This window comes from Haliotis cracherodii, unplaced genomic scaffold, assembly GCF_022045235.1.
Source record: "Haliotis cracherodii isolate W230 unplaced genomic scaffold, xgHalCrac1.p SCAF_21, whole genome shotgun sequence".
NCBI classification, from domain to species: Eukaryota; Metazoa; Mollusca; class Gastropoda; order Lepetellida; family Haliotidae; genus Haliotis; species Haliotis cracherodii.
Window position 1 is genome coordinate 7,562,546 of NW_027266277.1, and position 16,261 is coordinate 7,578,806.

Genomic DNA, 16,261 nt, shown 5'->3' on the forward strand with positions numbered 1-16,261 from the left:
CAACCAAGCAAATGTCATCTGGTTGCATTGTAAACATACAATTATGCCAATTATGTGACTCGATTAGTCTTTTGAGGAGAAAATGTGGTACAAAATTAGCCTAAAAAGGCCAAAATTGGCCAGCTTCAAAGACAGTTTTCAAGTAACCAAGCATTCTCTTATATCAAAGTTCAACAATGTTTTTCTCAATTTCAATTGTTTTTATCATGGTTCCAAACTCAGTGTTGATGTGGGAATGATTAAAAGAAATTCTACTTTGGGAGTGTCCACACCCCCACTTTCACCACTGATTGTCATTTCCTGTTTTGTTAAATTTCATATAGTTTGGCTATATTATAGCCCATTTTGCAAAATAATCAGGGCCAATTCAAGATATTAGTGTAGCCCAAACTTGGTAATTTATACTGGATTCCAATTTCCAACCTTCAGCTGTGTTTTTAAGGTAAAATCAGGAAATATCTGCAGATAATGATATGTCCAAGACTGTGTTTAATGACCGGAACATCAAGACTCCCGGGCAGAGCGTAGACGATCCCAAAGTAGACCTCCTTAAAAACATTCCCACACCAACACTGAGTTTGGAATATTGATAAATGCCATAGATACAGAGAGAAAAATGGTTGAACTTTAGTATAAGAGTATGCCTTGTTACTTGAAAATTATTTGACAATGCTAACTTTAGCTTCAAAGTCAGGAAATATCTGCCATTTTGAACATGTTTTTGGCTGAATTGAACCACATTTTCTCCTTTTCAGTCTGATCTTGTCACATAATTGGTACAGTGTTTTGTCTACAATGCAACCTGAGTGCATTTGCATGATTTTCTTGAAGTTTCTGCAAATAATTGTCATTAATCATGCAGAAATCACAAGAATAAGGCCTTACTGGCAAAGATTTGAACTGGGAGTGTGGAGGCTCCCGTTTTTGGGAGCCTCCACATCTGGTCTCTGATGGGTTAAGGGAACTAGTTTAGCCCGTGGGTTGTTCTGGAAAGCAAGATTAAACCCAACTCACTCACTCACAAACCTGTGGTTATTTTTCCTACTTGTAACAAGCACTCTTAAATATAAAGAATGTCATTAAGGCCAGACCAGGGACCATATATATATGATCTCTGGCCAGACCAGTTTAATTTCTTATTTATGAAACCTCCTGTCACATGTTAACAACACCACACAGACCAAAAAAAATCTGTCCTAATATATAACCCTGCACACATAAAGTAATATGTCAAAAATAACAATTGTGATGTTGTTCGGGCATGAAAAAAACTCCACCACCCCCCACCCCCCCTAAAAAAAAGGAAGAAAAGAATTATGGTATACATAATGGGAACTCGTGTAGTATTCTCAATGTTCATGTGTCGCTGTCTTATATGACATATTCTTCAGACCTGTTGCCTGCCATGATGTAAGATGTTCCTTATCAAAACCTAAGAATCTCCAATATGACTTCCATCTTCTAAATGAAAATATCATGTTTTAGGTAGTCACTTCTAGTTTTGAACTTCTTAATCATGCATTATTTACCCAACTTACTTGGCCTTTAAACTGTTACTTGAGTATGAAGTAAACTGAAGTAACAGTATTTAAGGTGTAGTCAAGTCAGGGCTTTTGAAATTGAAAGAGGCCCTCCTAAAGAGCACGGTGGAGTTCTAATGTTGTGTTTATTAGGGCTGGGACCAGTCAAAATTTACTACCCGGGTACCCGCGCCCCTCTTATTCTACCCTACCCGGGTACCCACTCTAGGTCTCAGGAGATGTCTCAAAATGTCCGATTAGCATAGGTACCCGAGTTACCCGTCCAAACCCTAGTATGTATGTAACAGTAACCAACAGAATGCCTTACTTTCCTGTTGGATTACTGTCAGTCAACAATCTTACCATATGCAGTTACATCACAGATACCGCCATGCTCAGTGATTATAATCCTCAGTAAGGAGCCACCCAACTGTGCAACTCATCTCTTTTATAAACAATAGAAAGAAAGATATGCCTAAACATTCTTTGCTAGTCAAACTATCAGTCAAACTATCAGTCAAACTATCAGTCAAGCAAAATGGGAGTTCCAGCCATCAGGTGTTCAGAAACCCCTGAGTTGACTTGGCCCTTAGCTGAAAACTCTGAAAGGAATTGGTAACACTAATTTTGTTCTATATTTGTGAAGTAACTGTTATAGTTTTCTAACATTCCTGTTTCAGTTTTCTTTGCATGTTTTACAGTAATATACATGTACCTATTTCCTTACATTAACTTATCCTGGTATCCTAAGACTATAAAAATTCTTATTTACATTTTATATTTTTAGAAATCATCATGCCTCCAGCAGCCTTAGAACAGACTTTGTATGAAGCCATTGAAGTACTTCTCAGTGGAACAAATGTACCAGTTAAAGAAAGAACTCAGCTACAGATAGTAGCATACAAAAAGATCAGCCTGTATAAACTGGAGTTGAAGATGATGCAAAACCCTGTATCTGGGAAGCAGGAACAGAGGATTGTTTGGAAAGGCAAAATAGTTGCCAAAAAGAGTGAAATTAAACACATCATAAGAAGTTTCAGCAAGGAAACAAAAGGTGCTGGCTCAAAACAGTTATATAATCTCATTTCAAAGTACTTTCATGGCATAAGGAGATCACAAATTCTTGACTGGCTAAAGGAAAGTAAAACGATGACAAAGCTCCGGCCACAATTTTCAAATATAGCACCACTGAAACCAGTGTATTCCGTTGCTCCCATGGAGAGACACCAGATTGACATTGTGGACCTGTCTGCAGTAGCAGAAAAAAAAGATGGGAAAACATACAAATATGTACTGTCTATTTTGGATAACTTTTCAAGATTTCTGTGGCTTGTCCCAATAACAGATAAATCGTCAGAAACAGTAGCAAAATCGTTGATTGAAATTTATTTAGACAATCAGTGGGGCACCCCTAAAATCATCCAAACCGATCAAGGGGGTGAATTCAAAGGCATTGTGAAGACCCTCTGTGGCAGACTTGGCGTGCGACTTATCCATTCGAGGGCCTATCATCCCCAATCCCAAGGAAAGGTATGTTTAGCTACCTGATAAAGGGGCTACTTACAGTATTTGCACTGTTTTGTCAGCTGCTGCAAACTGTCTTGGCTATTAGTTTGTTGCAAAGATCCTTGCGACTCATATTGCACACATGGTACCCTCCTTTATTAATCGGGTCATCATGAAGGTCAAATGTCGAAGTATGTTCAGGTTCAGATTCATGAGTATTAAGCATAATCACAACACTGCTAAATGGCAACATACTTTTCATCAGTAAGGACTTTCTTTCTTAGTAGGGTTGTATGGTATTGTAGCTGTTGGGACAAACATAAAATGATGGGACAAACATGTGCAGACGTGCCTAATCTACCAGTTTCCCATTTTACATCCAGTGTATTTGTTTGCTGGCCTGGGGATTATGTATTCCACATATGCAATCAGTTTTATCAATTTTAGGGACTAAATCAGCAATTTCAAACAGATTTTGTGTCTTTACTCAATTTATCTCTCCCTTTATGTTTGGATTCAATATATTTATGTAACATTCTTTTCTTTTGAAAACACATTACTTTATCTACTACTTACCAGTAAGACATCCCGTCAAATACTAGCCAGAACATGAAAACCCCTACTTACATAAGATATTATTTGCTGGGACTGGCCAAATAATCTGCCTGTTTGGGGTGATCAAGAGTTTGCAAGTATGCATTTGACAATAGGTTATTAAGATTTTTGTTTGTAATTTAATGATTTCTTGAATATTCTGACTCTTTTTACTAACACTTCCAGAGTGAGCGGTCACACAGATAATGGAAAGATTGTCTCCGTTATGACATGCAGAATCTTGGTGATGTTTCCTGGGTGCACTCACTGCCAGACTATTGTCGGATTCACAATGAATCTCTCAATACATCACTTGGTGAGCATTTAAATCATGTAAATATGTTGAACAAACTAAGTTTTTGTTTATGTACATTCAAATTGTACATGAAGATATTTCATAAAGATTGTTGATTTATGCTAGCTTTTAATAGCATGACTTTGACATGTACATTAAACTTGCTTTAGAACAATGGAATATGCAAAAACTTTGCCAAAGAACAGTTCATATCTGTGAAAACATCTTACTAGCATATATGTTAAAGAATCATGAATATTAGCACAATATTCCTGAACTAATGAAACTTATTTTTGGTCAGGTGTATGTCCATATAAAGCAATGTTTGGCTTTGAACCCCATCGCTTGACAAGACTGTTGAAGGCTGGTGGTGATGGTGATGAAGATTGCGAGGTGGAAGAGGTTGAAGAACAGGAACAGATGGAAGTAAGAACTGTGTACTTAAAACTAAAATGAATTTTCTTAAATCCAGAATCCTCCATAAAATGCTGACATGCTTACAGTATGAGGATAAATGAGTCTGCCAAAATCAAAGTTATTATATTTAACTTGAATGACAGGAACCACTTTTGCTCTCTTTTTTTAGTCCCAACATTGTGAAGTTATAAACTTCAGAAGTGACCAAGAGACGTTTACTTAAGCCGGGAAAGTATAACAATCCTATAATGCATAATTCGGTTCAGTCATAAGAGAATAAACATTTTCAAAGTAATTGAAGTTAATAAATACAAGTTTGTTTGTAAAAGGAATACTAATATATCATAATAGATATGTTACGTACCTTGTGGTTATCTATTCTCAGCCAAAAAAGATTTTCAGTTTTCATCTTTAAAAAGTATTAAGATTTCAAATGTTGACCAGTGAACAGAGATTTTCAATACATATACATTTGTTTCCGATAGGTCATATCTTCATATTGCATATGTAACAGTTTTTAAACAAACTGAGATAAGTTTAAAGGTTTTGCTTAAAGTGACCATCAGAATAATACCATTTCTTTGTCAACAATGTACTTTTAGTATCAAGTGACAAGACAATGGTTAGCAATATACATACCCATAGTTAACTCATTTCAGATTTAAATTATCATAAGTATTATAGTAACACTTGTGAAGTCAGAGAATGATGCATTGTGGGAAAGTGCTGGATTAGAAGTGTTTGAAATCGGGAATTACATTCCCTCAATTTACCAAACATTGAACATTGACATTTTCATTGTTGAGTGGAATAATTTTTCACAATCTTTACACCATGACAGGACTATTTGTGATGATGGTATTATATTATCAAACACAAGCACTAACAAGCAGTGAAAAGCAAAAGTTTAGAATGTCACTACTTTATTATAATAATTGATACTGATATATATAATTTGCAGGTTAGCAATGAAGATGTGACAGTATCAAAAGATGTGTGTGCACGCTTGAAAGAACTTAGGAATATCAGGAAAGACATCTGCAACAAATCCGATAAAACTTCAAGAAAGATGGTTGAGAAAGGTATGAAGAGGAAACCTTTCGTTGAATATGAAGTCGGCGAGATTGTGCTAGTTCGCCACAAGGGTCTGGGAAAGGTTGTGAAAAGAGGTGAGAGAAAAATCACTTCACCAAAAGCAAAGGAGGGAACTATACTCAAAATCAACAGTAACACCCATAGATATAACATTAAAATTGGAAAAGCTGTGTCCTGGCACAAATTGGAGGACATAACCTCATTGACTCAATCGAAGGAAGACAAGAGGTCTAAGAAAAGAGACAGGAGTCAAAGCCCTCGTCAAAGCCTTCGTCAAAGCCCTCGTCAAACCCCTCGTCAAACCCCTCATCAAACCCCTCGTCAAACCCCTCGTCAAAGTAGGTTTTATTTCATTTTAATACTCACAATAGCAGAACAACAAACCCAATGCATCATTTCAATAAATTCCCAAATATTAGTCACTCTGACATTTTGTTGCAGGTGTAAAGAAGACATTTACACCTGCCTTTACTTCAGATGTGTGTTCAAGTGAAGGTTATACTTTACTGTCTGATTTTATTAGGGCATAATAATCAGTCAATTTAACTCACAAAGATGCCCTTCATACTATTTGTGCAACGACTGATAACCTCATTTATGTGATATGATGTTCATTTTAGCCAGTACACTGGACTGAATGCTGTTATTATGATTGTGTAACAAATCCTTCTCAGAAAAAATATAGGAAGGGAAGGTTATGACTTCATAGAGCAATTTATAATCTTTATTACTGTTATTATAATTGCCCATCATTATTTTGAAGTAGAAAATTGAGAAGAAATGAATTAAGTATATAGTTTTTAAAGAGATGTACATTGGTCTGGTATGACATGATGTCAATTTTGATCGAATAACAATAAGAGCTGAATAGCAGGAAAGTGTATACCATGTAAATACCCTCTAAGTGCAACAATTTGCCATTAACTGACCTGATGATATCAATTGTAAAGCATGCTATGATGGTGAGTGGTATTTAAAGCAGGACTAAGTAAACATGCAAAGTTATCTACTGGGGTATCGTGTGTCATGTACTTCGAGCGTAACCCTTCATGGTTTTGAATTTGACACTATATAGGTTTATAAGGAACTTAAACCAGTCTTTCTCTTTCAGCTGAATTTATCGAAATCCTAGAAAAGCTGAAAAGATTCAGCAATTCCCGAGCTACACCAAATAGAAAAACTGGAAAAGATGGCTGGCAAGAGAGGTTATGCTGTTAGACATAACCTAGGAGGTGGTGACTGCATGTTTCTTGCACTCAGCCAACAGATATATCATCAGCTGGATTTAGAGGTCAATGGACTTGAACTTAGGGACATGGTGGTTGACCATCTGCAGAAAAAACCCCGAACGGTAAGTGTGGTAGATGCAATAATGACACGAAGGGAAATCAGCAGATTTAGTCCTTATCAATTCCACTGTTATAGCTATTATATTATAACGACTTATACTGATAATTTTGTATAGGGCATTAATATGACTTACTCTATAGGTTTATACTATTTTAAAGTACCAGAAAAAGATGTTTAGCATATATCTTGACATTATTTTGTAAGCTGTAAAGAGTTACAAGCTAGACCAGTTTAGTTGATGCCCTTATCATGATCAATATTGTGTAATCTTGAAGAAAAAGCAAAAATTGGTTTGGTAATGATTAACTTAAATTGAATGACAATAACCATGACTATTCCAAAGACTTTGAGTTCCTACTATTTTTTCTACCATGATGTGTGCATATGCAGTTAAGTTCTTATCTTTTGTTAGGTTAACTTGGTTAATTGAATATTAATTCTGGCCTGGATAAAAAAAAAAATTTGACTGGTGGGATAGGCAATTTAATGTAAATAAAGTATGTATTTCAGATTGATGGAACACATCTGAAGAAATTTGTTCCGGAAAAAAAGGAGTGGAACACGTATTTGAACGAGATGCTGAAGAAAGGGACGTGGGGAGACAATCTCATGCTGATGGGGGCGGCAGACGTCCTAGAAGTCACGATTGAAGTCATTAGCACATGGTCAGATGACCCTATAGTCATCAAACCCAGGGAAAAAAAGGCCGGTCTCAGAACACTATGTCTAGGTCATCTGGCAGAGTTCCATTACGTCAGCTTGGAAAAAAAAGGTACCCTAGTGTTGAGAACTCTTGTAAGCAGTGAGTGCACACTATTAAGAGTTAAGTGATAACTGCTATCATCATCAATATTTCCCGTGACTTATAGTCGTATCATGTAGATAGATCACACATCTCTGCCCTTGAATCAATATCTGTATCTTAGACTAGTCTTAAACTGTTCCATATAATCTGGGTCCTGAGTGTGTCCCGTCATATAATTTTAAAACCCTATGTAGATACTGGGTTCATGGGTTGAAGTAGTGTGAAAGTGAACGTGATAAAAAATATTATTACTGTAGCAGATATTACATAAAATGAGGCTAAGTTCCTCAGATTTATTCCAGTATCTCCCAATTTGAGATTGCTTTAATGTAAGTCAGCAAAATAATAAATATGTAGTGTTGTTTCATATTTTATCCTTCAAATAATCTTTCTATTCTTCAGGCCAGAAGTGCAGAACTTGCCACCAAACGCTAAGTGTCTGCAAATGTGCTGCAAGCATTAATGGTAAGAGAATGTAAATGTTTCTTTAACATCACAGAAATGCTAGTGACAACTTTTCAAACTACTGTGTCACAGGCATGGACTGGAACTTCTCATTTGGGCATATGTAGGAGGCAATTAAAGCAGGCAAATTTGTTTCCTTGTATTGTGCGCTAAACTATATATAAAATCACTATCAATAAAAATAGATATGTAATTTGAATTTTTACTTTTAATTGATTCTCCTTTCATATGAAAACTAATTAATAGTTAAATGAAGTTTAAGTAACATCTGAAAAGACTTAATGTTTTCTTGTTCGTTAAATTGCAATAGAGATAATTCAGTGTTGTTTATTTTAACTCTGTTTTTGTTATTAATTGTATCATGTTTTCAGTAATGTACTTTTGTGAACATCTATTGAAAGTGCTAATTGTACGTAAGTGTAATTTTTCCCACAGCTGACGCTTCTGACAATGATGACAGCTGTAGGTCACCCAGTCTGTCAAGTGGAGATCAGACAATGATGGTGAGTGTTTACTGCTAATGATACAAAGTCTCATGCTTAACACAAGATTCTTTTGTGTCACAATCATTTCCATCCATAATTATACCCCTGTATACGAAGTAAATCGGGGGTATAAAGCGTTCCGTTCGTCCGTCCTTCCGTCCGAGCTTTTGTACGGCCCATACCGTTTTAACCATGCACCCTAGCTTCACCAAACTTGCTACACACATTTACCACAATGAGTGCTTGTGCCCTTTGCTAGTTTGAAGATTCTGATATTTTTAATTTTGCTGTTTCCATGGAATCATGGTGAAACATATATTTTGGATAGAGTTTTTGTACAATCCATTTTTACAATATTATGTATCCTAGCTTCAAACTTGCTATATTAACCACTATGATTGTTTTTTATCTTTAATAAGATTCTAAAAGTTTTCTATTTTGCTGTTTATTGGAAACATGATGGAATTTGGAAATTTTGATGTCTGGTTTTGTATAGCTAATATATTTTCCAAAATTGCTTCCACTCATGTGGATCATCATAAGTATCTGTGCTTTGTTTGAATTTATTAATTCTTTACCATATTTGTTAAGGCTAGATGGAAATTATTAATTTATTGATTTTCTTATATGATATTGTTCCATTTTGTATGTTTTTATATCAACAATTTTTGGTCCTTTTGATAATTCTTCTTATGTAACTCCTCAATCAAATTTTTATTCAAAGGTGTTCATGGTGATCTACTTCCTCGTAGTGAACACTGGTAACATGGGCGATTTGGGGGTCAATTTTTTTTGTCACTGGAACTCAATCTTAGTTTTTAAAACATTGAAGTTAAAATCAGTTATATTATATAGTTAAATATGTTATCTTTCATTAATTAACAAACTATTTACTATTTGTTGTTGACCAGCGGGGATAACGGGGGTATGTGAGCTTTGCTCACTTCTTTCTTGTTATGAAATTGATATCTCTGCTGTACAAATTAAGAACCATAATTTTCATGATTAACTTCTAATGTAGAATTTCTAGTACATCTAGCTGTGGAAACCGTAGTACATCTAGCTACGGAAACCATAGTGCATCTAGCTGTGGAAACCGTAGAACATCTAGCTGCGGAAACCGTATACCGCACATATTGGGGTAGTAATTATAGGGTGCAACATCACAGAGTATGGTTTCTGCAGCCAGACTACATCTTATGCTTAAACTTAATTATACATATCTCTGACATTAGTTATGTTTGATTTGTCATAACACTATCCAGAATTCCCAACTACACTCAGCTGCCAGCTAGACTTTCTTAATGAGTTCAACTCAGATCCCCCTGTTCCCTACCCTGCAGTACCTTGTCTTTGCTATCATGGACAGGCTGAGGGAATAGTTGTTGTTTTATAAATTTTGATTATTTTTTAGTTACCATGGCAACAAGATGGACTTAGCATTAATATGAGGATAGGGTTGGTTCGTGGAGTGTAACTGAAAAAAACGTTCAATACTATCTACCAAACTTCTGAAATGGTGCCTTTTAATATTTAAAAAAATTTTAATGTTTTATTTTTTTAACATTTTTATGGCAACAAGTTGGATTTAGGTTCTGTGAGGGTAGGGTTCATTTCCAGTGAACTGGTGCCTTGTGCTATTCAACAATTTTAGAACGTTATATTTTAAGGTTTTCATGGCAGCTATTTGAACTTGGGCTTAAAGAAATGTTGGGTTAGTTTACCTGGTTTCGGACCATTACATGTTAAGGTTGGCAGGGAATATAGATGACTTCTTCGACTATATGCTGGTTGAAATCGAAACTGTTAAAGCGGAAACTGTCTAATGAATTGACTGTTTGACTTTTCTTCACAGAAACCAGAAGTTTGCAGTTACATTAAGAGCCTTTTACAGGGAAAGTTGAGGTAATATACTCTATAGTACATGGCCATGGAAAATGATCTGAAGTCCTAAACATGCACATCACATCTGGCCAAAATAAACCAATTCAATGTATGTATCCTTTCCTTTTATATAACACTGTTCTTGATATTCCTGTACATCAGATATGAATATGGAAATTATTCATTGAAAGTTAACAGTCACATATACACCAACATGACACAACAGAGTCAATATAAAATGAATGTGGCATTCTTGAGGCACTTTTGTCTTTACAGTGAGGACAAAGAAGGACGTGGTGAGAGACACAACTGGTTTGTTACCAAGTATCCCTACCATGAAGTCAAGGCTGGATTTGGGTCAGATTTTGTGTCTGCTGAAGTAAGAAAATGAATTCATATGTACAGCTAAATTTCATTAAAGTATGAGAATGATAATGTTCACAATTAAGTCCTAAGTCCACAATTTAGTAGCGACAATTTCCAAAATCTCATTGTTGAAAAAATTCCAATCCCATGACTGTAACAATTCTTATGTTGTGATAGTAATCATCATCTTATGCAATAAACACAATATACATGTTCTTTTGTTTCTGACATACAATTCTCTGCATATAGGTAAAATATAAGTGTTCATGAAGATTAAAGTAAAATGTTTGGGGGAAAAAATGGCAAATGGTTGATGATATCAGTTGCTCAATGAATTGTACTTTATACATGGCAAAACAAATTTCAGATGTATGGGCACATACTTCAGTGGCTGGGGCAATCCTTGACACGCCGTCTAGTGAGAGATAAACGGTAAGAATAATGGTGAATAGTGTAGATTCTTTTCTAAACATCCCAATGGCACAAATTTAAAATCAGTGTAAATTCACAGTTGTTGTTTTGAGCATATATTTACCAGTGTTGTAACCAGAATTTCATTCATTGAATGAGAACAGAGCAGTAGTTGAAATGTGATTAGGAAAAGTTTACATATTAAGCATATTCATAGAAGAAACTTATCATTTGATTAGACATACAGATGAAATTGATACATTGAAAATTGCTCATGGTCTAAATTTCACATTAATGTCACTGACCACCCTTGATTCCTTTCAGTCGCCCTTACACTAAGTCAGTGACTCAGATCTTTACTGTGCCGGATGTTGATGCGAATCTCAGGGAACTTCCAATGGAGTACACACAGTAAGCACAGAAAATACAATTTATTATTCTATTTCTATCGGTGAAATATTGCATTTATTGGTTAAAATAAAACCTGCATCTTCACTGAGTTAGATATCAAAATCAAAAAGTAAACAATGTGATGACATCATGTGCATCACCAGGCAACAAGACGACTGACACAGTGAATGTTCTGAATTTGTGAGTCATTGTTCCGGTTTTCATAAAATTCAGCAATAAGGAAGAATAGAATAAATAGAACATTTGACTTTTCCTGTCGAACACCGTGTTTATGTCATCTTGTCCAGTTGAAATTTTATTTAATTCTAAGTTTAATTTTTACACTTGCGGCTACGCCACTCACTCAATACAAACTAGTCAACTTCACTCGAGGAAATAAACACTGTATTCGACAGGAAAAGTCAAATATCCTCTATACATGTTTGTCTCCTTCAGTTAGGAAAACAAACATGTCTGTTACATTAAATTATGTATTATGTGTACAGGTTTGCTTACTTGATTTCTGGTACATAGTTATAGGTACAATGTTGTTAGATACATTATTATTAAACACTCACTGGAATGAATGCTAAACAGAAAAGAACCAATTGGTGAAGAGATTCAGTCATATTTTGTTAGCATATCTCCCACATTAGAAAAAACATTTAGTATTGTGAAAATGGAGACACCAAAGAATGAGATAATAAGTCTTGTAAAGTAGTAATCAATTACAATGTAACTAATAAAGCTACTGAAAATAAATATATTCATTGTAATTGTAAAAAACTCATTCTTTGAATTTTTGGCAAATAAATGATTTCCAATTATTCCAGTTACAACTTACATTTATGAAACTGGAACTGGAGATATTTATTTTATTCTTAAAATTGAGTCTGGTTATAAATATGCTCTAATTTATTACAGGGCTGCATGGCACTACATTCTGTATGTGGCCATTAAGGAAGTGATCATATTCCTTGCTGAGAAACTGACAGGGAGAACCTACTCTTCAATCAACCCAGAGTGTCAAAGGACAGAATTGCATTCAAAAGAGCTTTAATTGCATAATTATGATGCTCCTTTGAAAGGGTTACTGTTTTAACGAATGCAGCCAACTCATTGATGCCTTGATGTGGTTTGGTTGTTCTCTGTACCTTTCTTCATCACATAAGGACCAGTGAAGATTCCAGGGTAGAATAAGTCTTCAGCAACCCTTACTTGCCGTAAAAGGCGACTATGCTTGTCGTAAAAGGCAACTAACAGGATCGGGTGGTCAGGCTCGCTGACTTGGTTGATACATGTCATTGATCCCCAATGTGTAGATAGATGCTTATGATGTCAATCACTGGATTGTCTGGTCCCGAATTGATTATTTTACAGACCGCCATCATATAGCTGGAATATTGCTGAGTGTGGCGTTACACAACAAACAAACAAACAAACAAACAAACAAATCATTCACATATGTGTATAGAACATGCCTCAGTCTCCTCCCATTGATGTATATTTCGGTTGAATTTAGTAAAACCCTGTTAGTGCAGATCATTGTGTGTGTTAAACTTATCCATGTTTATGATTTTCCAAACTATCTGATGTAGCATGTTTTGGTGAATCAATAATCGAAAAAAGAATAGGGGTATGCTATAGAAACAGATCTTAACAGTTCTCCTTGTAACTAACCTGATCATAAAGAAAAGGCATCTGTATCAATAAAGCAATTAACTAGTGCTTTTAGCAATTTCTTGATTTATTGAAAGTCTGTCTGTTGACATTGAAACAATTTCAACTTGGATTTAGATGGAGTAGGGTGTTGTTCAAGATTAAAATTTAAGAATTATGAGACATGTTTTCATGAAACATGCAGAATGGTTAATCAGATAGTGGACAACTGTCTTTTGCTACTGAAAAATGTTTTAAAGTTTCAAGTTGTTACTTTTTCTGGAATAAAGTTGGAGTTACATTCAGTAGAGTTGAATTTCTTTACAAGAAGAAAGAATATTAATGATATCTTCAAAAAGATTTGGAAAATGATCAGTCAGATATTGTTGATGTGACTTTGGATATGTTTGAATATAGACATTTTTTTGTAACTTTTTGTATGTCAGTATGTAGATTCAGTGGGAAATGGATACTGCCTTTTATTCTTATTTATGAGATTGGTGATATATTGTGAGGCTGCAGGGGGATGTGTCATATTCTCATGACTCTTGTTATCAGTGTTTGTTTAATAACATTAAACATTTACATTGAATGTCAAAATAAACTTTGCTAAAATATATTTAGATGTACATTTCCTAAATGGTGTGAATTGATCATCGTATGATCATCAGTTTGTTAATTTGAAAAGCATAGCAGTAACCATTTTCTGGTTATTACCAATAATTGTGGCTGATGTAATCATTGATTAATATTTACAATTGACTTAACCTGTTCTTAAAAAAGTTACTGAATGTTAGTAAAGCAAACACACTGGAAGTTCAACATCAAATCTTGCATAGTTCTTGCACTCAGATTGTAACACGTTTTTGCAGGTTGGTGTCCATATCAAAGTCTATAGAACTTGAAAACATTGTATCTGGTTTTAATGAATCAATTTACAAAGTCATGATTGTCAGGTGGAGGTATTTTCTTGACTACAGGGGCTTCAATGTACATTGCCAATAACTTATATTGGACATCACATTGGCCTGAACATATTTATACTATATGTGTTTATTCTGTGTAAAGTTGACTTTGTTACATGTATGTCCTTTGAAGTTAGTTAATGATTAGATTGTTTGCTTGTGATCTATTTTACAGAGTTGTCATGAATTTATTCACTTGGTATCATTTTCTTCTACTGGATCAAAACAGATAATATTTTTCTGTTATCTTAACTAGTGTTCATGTGTGAGTGAATGAATGGCTGTGAATGTTGGTTCATGTATTTGTCTTCTGTATTTAAAAAATACCAAAATCATTTCCACATTTATTTTTCTGCATGGGTCTCCAACTACCCTTTTTGTAACAGATGTTCTGCCACAATTAAATGTGAATTATAAACACAATCATGTGGAAGAATTTGTACCTCATCTACTTTTGTTTGAGCATGTATTATATAAATGAAATGTATTGATGGTTTCATTATGTGAAATAAAACTCTTATTCAATGTATATTTTAAGTCTGATTTTTTGTTACAGAGATAGTGTATGAATGAAAGTGAGGATTGAGTAAGGATTCTAATGAGGGCTTAGTGGTATGTGAAGGACTCTTCTGTTGATATTTTATGTGAAGTAATAAAAGTTATATTTGAAATTTGTCTTTGTTTCTGAAATGACATAGAAAGATAATCTATTGTAAGTCTCACACATCAGGTTGGATGTCCACATACATATATGCACAGCAGTGGCATGAATACATGTAGGTTTATTGCCTGATGGGTTAAAGAGCATGAAGTTTCAAATTTTAACTCACTTTCAAAATTACCTGATTTGCTTATTTCAAAGGATATTATTTCATAAACTTTTTCCAAATTTGAGTGAGTGAGTGAGTGAGTTGGGTTTAAATGTGGCTTTTCAGAATATTTCTCTGATCTCACGACGTTCAGATTGAATGTAGGACGAGAGCCAACACCACCATGGTAGTTAAGTGATGTAGTAAGACCTGGAGGACAATGCCGGTATCTGGCTCACAGAGGGTGTTATGCAGCATGCATTCGCAATGCAGCATTGCACCCTAATTTCACCACTGCTGCTGATGTGAATGTAACTCTGGATCTTCAGTGAGCGCCCTGATGATACTAGTAGCTGAAGGTCAGGCTCTCTAACCACTGAGATAACCCATTCCCTCTACCCCCAATTGAAATATGGAACATATTGGCTTAAGTACTAAAATTGATGATTTCAAGGGATTATACTTTTTCGTATGTTCTATGGTGAAATACACATCATCAACTTAAGTCAACATCACAGATTAAGTTTTCAAATTTTGACCGTACTGAAATTGTACCAAATTAGCTAAAGTCCAATAATGAGGTGATTTCAAAGGATATTATTTTTATTTTTTATTCTGTGTGTTTCTTGCCTTAAAATACATTGTAAGACTCCTCCATCATAAAATGAAATTTCAAATTTGGACTGAATTTTACAGTTTTTTCACAGTACTGAAATTGGACCAAATTGGCTAAAGTCCCATAAACTGATGATTTCCAAGAATATAATTTTCTCTTCTTTTATATGTATACCTTGCCTAAATACACATAACCAGACTTAATGGCAACATCCCAGAATGAATTTTCAAATTTTGACTGAATTTTGAAGATTTTTTCACAGTACTGAAATTGGACCAAATTGGCTAAAGTCCCATAAACTGATGATTTGCAAGAATATAATTTTCTCTTCTTTTATATGTATACCTTGCCTAAAGACACATAACCAGACTTAATGGCAGCATCCCAGATTGCATTTTCAATTTTTGACTGAATTTTACATGTTTTTTCACAGTACTGAAATTGGACCAAATTGGCTAAAGTCCCGTAAACTGATGATTTGCAAGAATATAATTTTCTCTTCTTTTATATGTATACCTTGCCTAAATACCCATAACCAGACTTAATGGCAACATCCCAGATTGCATTTTTAAATTTGGACTGAATTTTGAAGATTTTTTCACAGTACTGAAATTGGACCAAATTGGCTA

At 34.7% G+C, this 16,261-nt stretch overlaps 1 pseudogene; it reads left to right on the plus strand.

Annotated features, from left to right (window-relative positions):
- Positions 1-2,169: 2,169 nt before the first annotated feature.
- LOC139470915 (uncharacterized) lies at positions 2,170-14,851 on the plus strand (annotated as a pseudogene).
- The last annotated feature ends 1,410 nt before the right edge of the window (positions 14,852-16,261 follow it).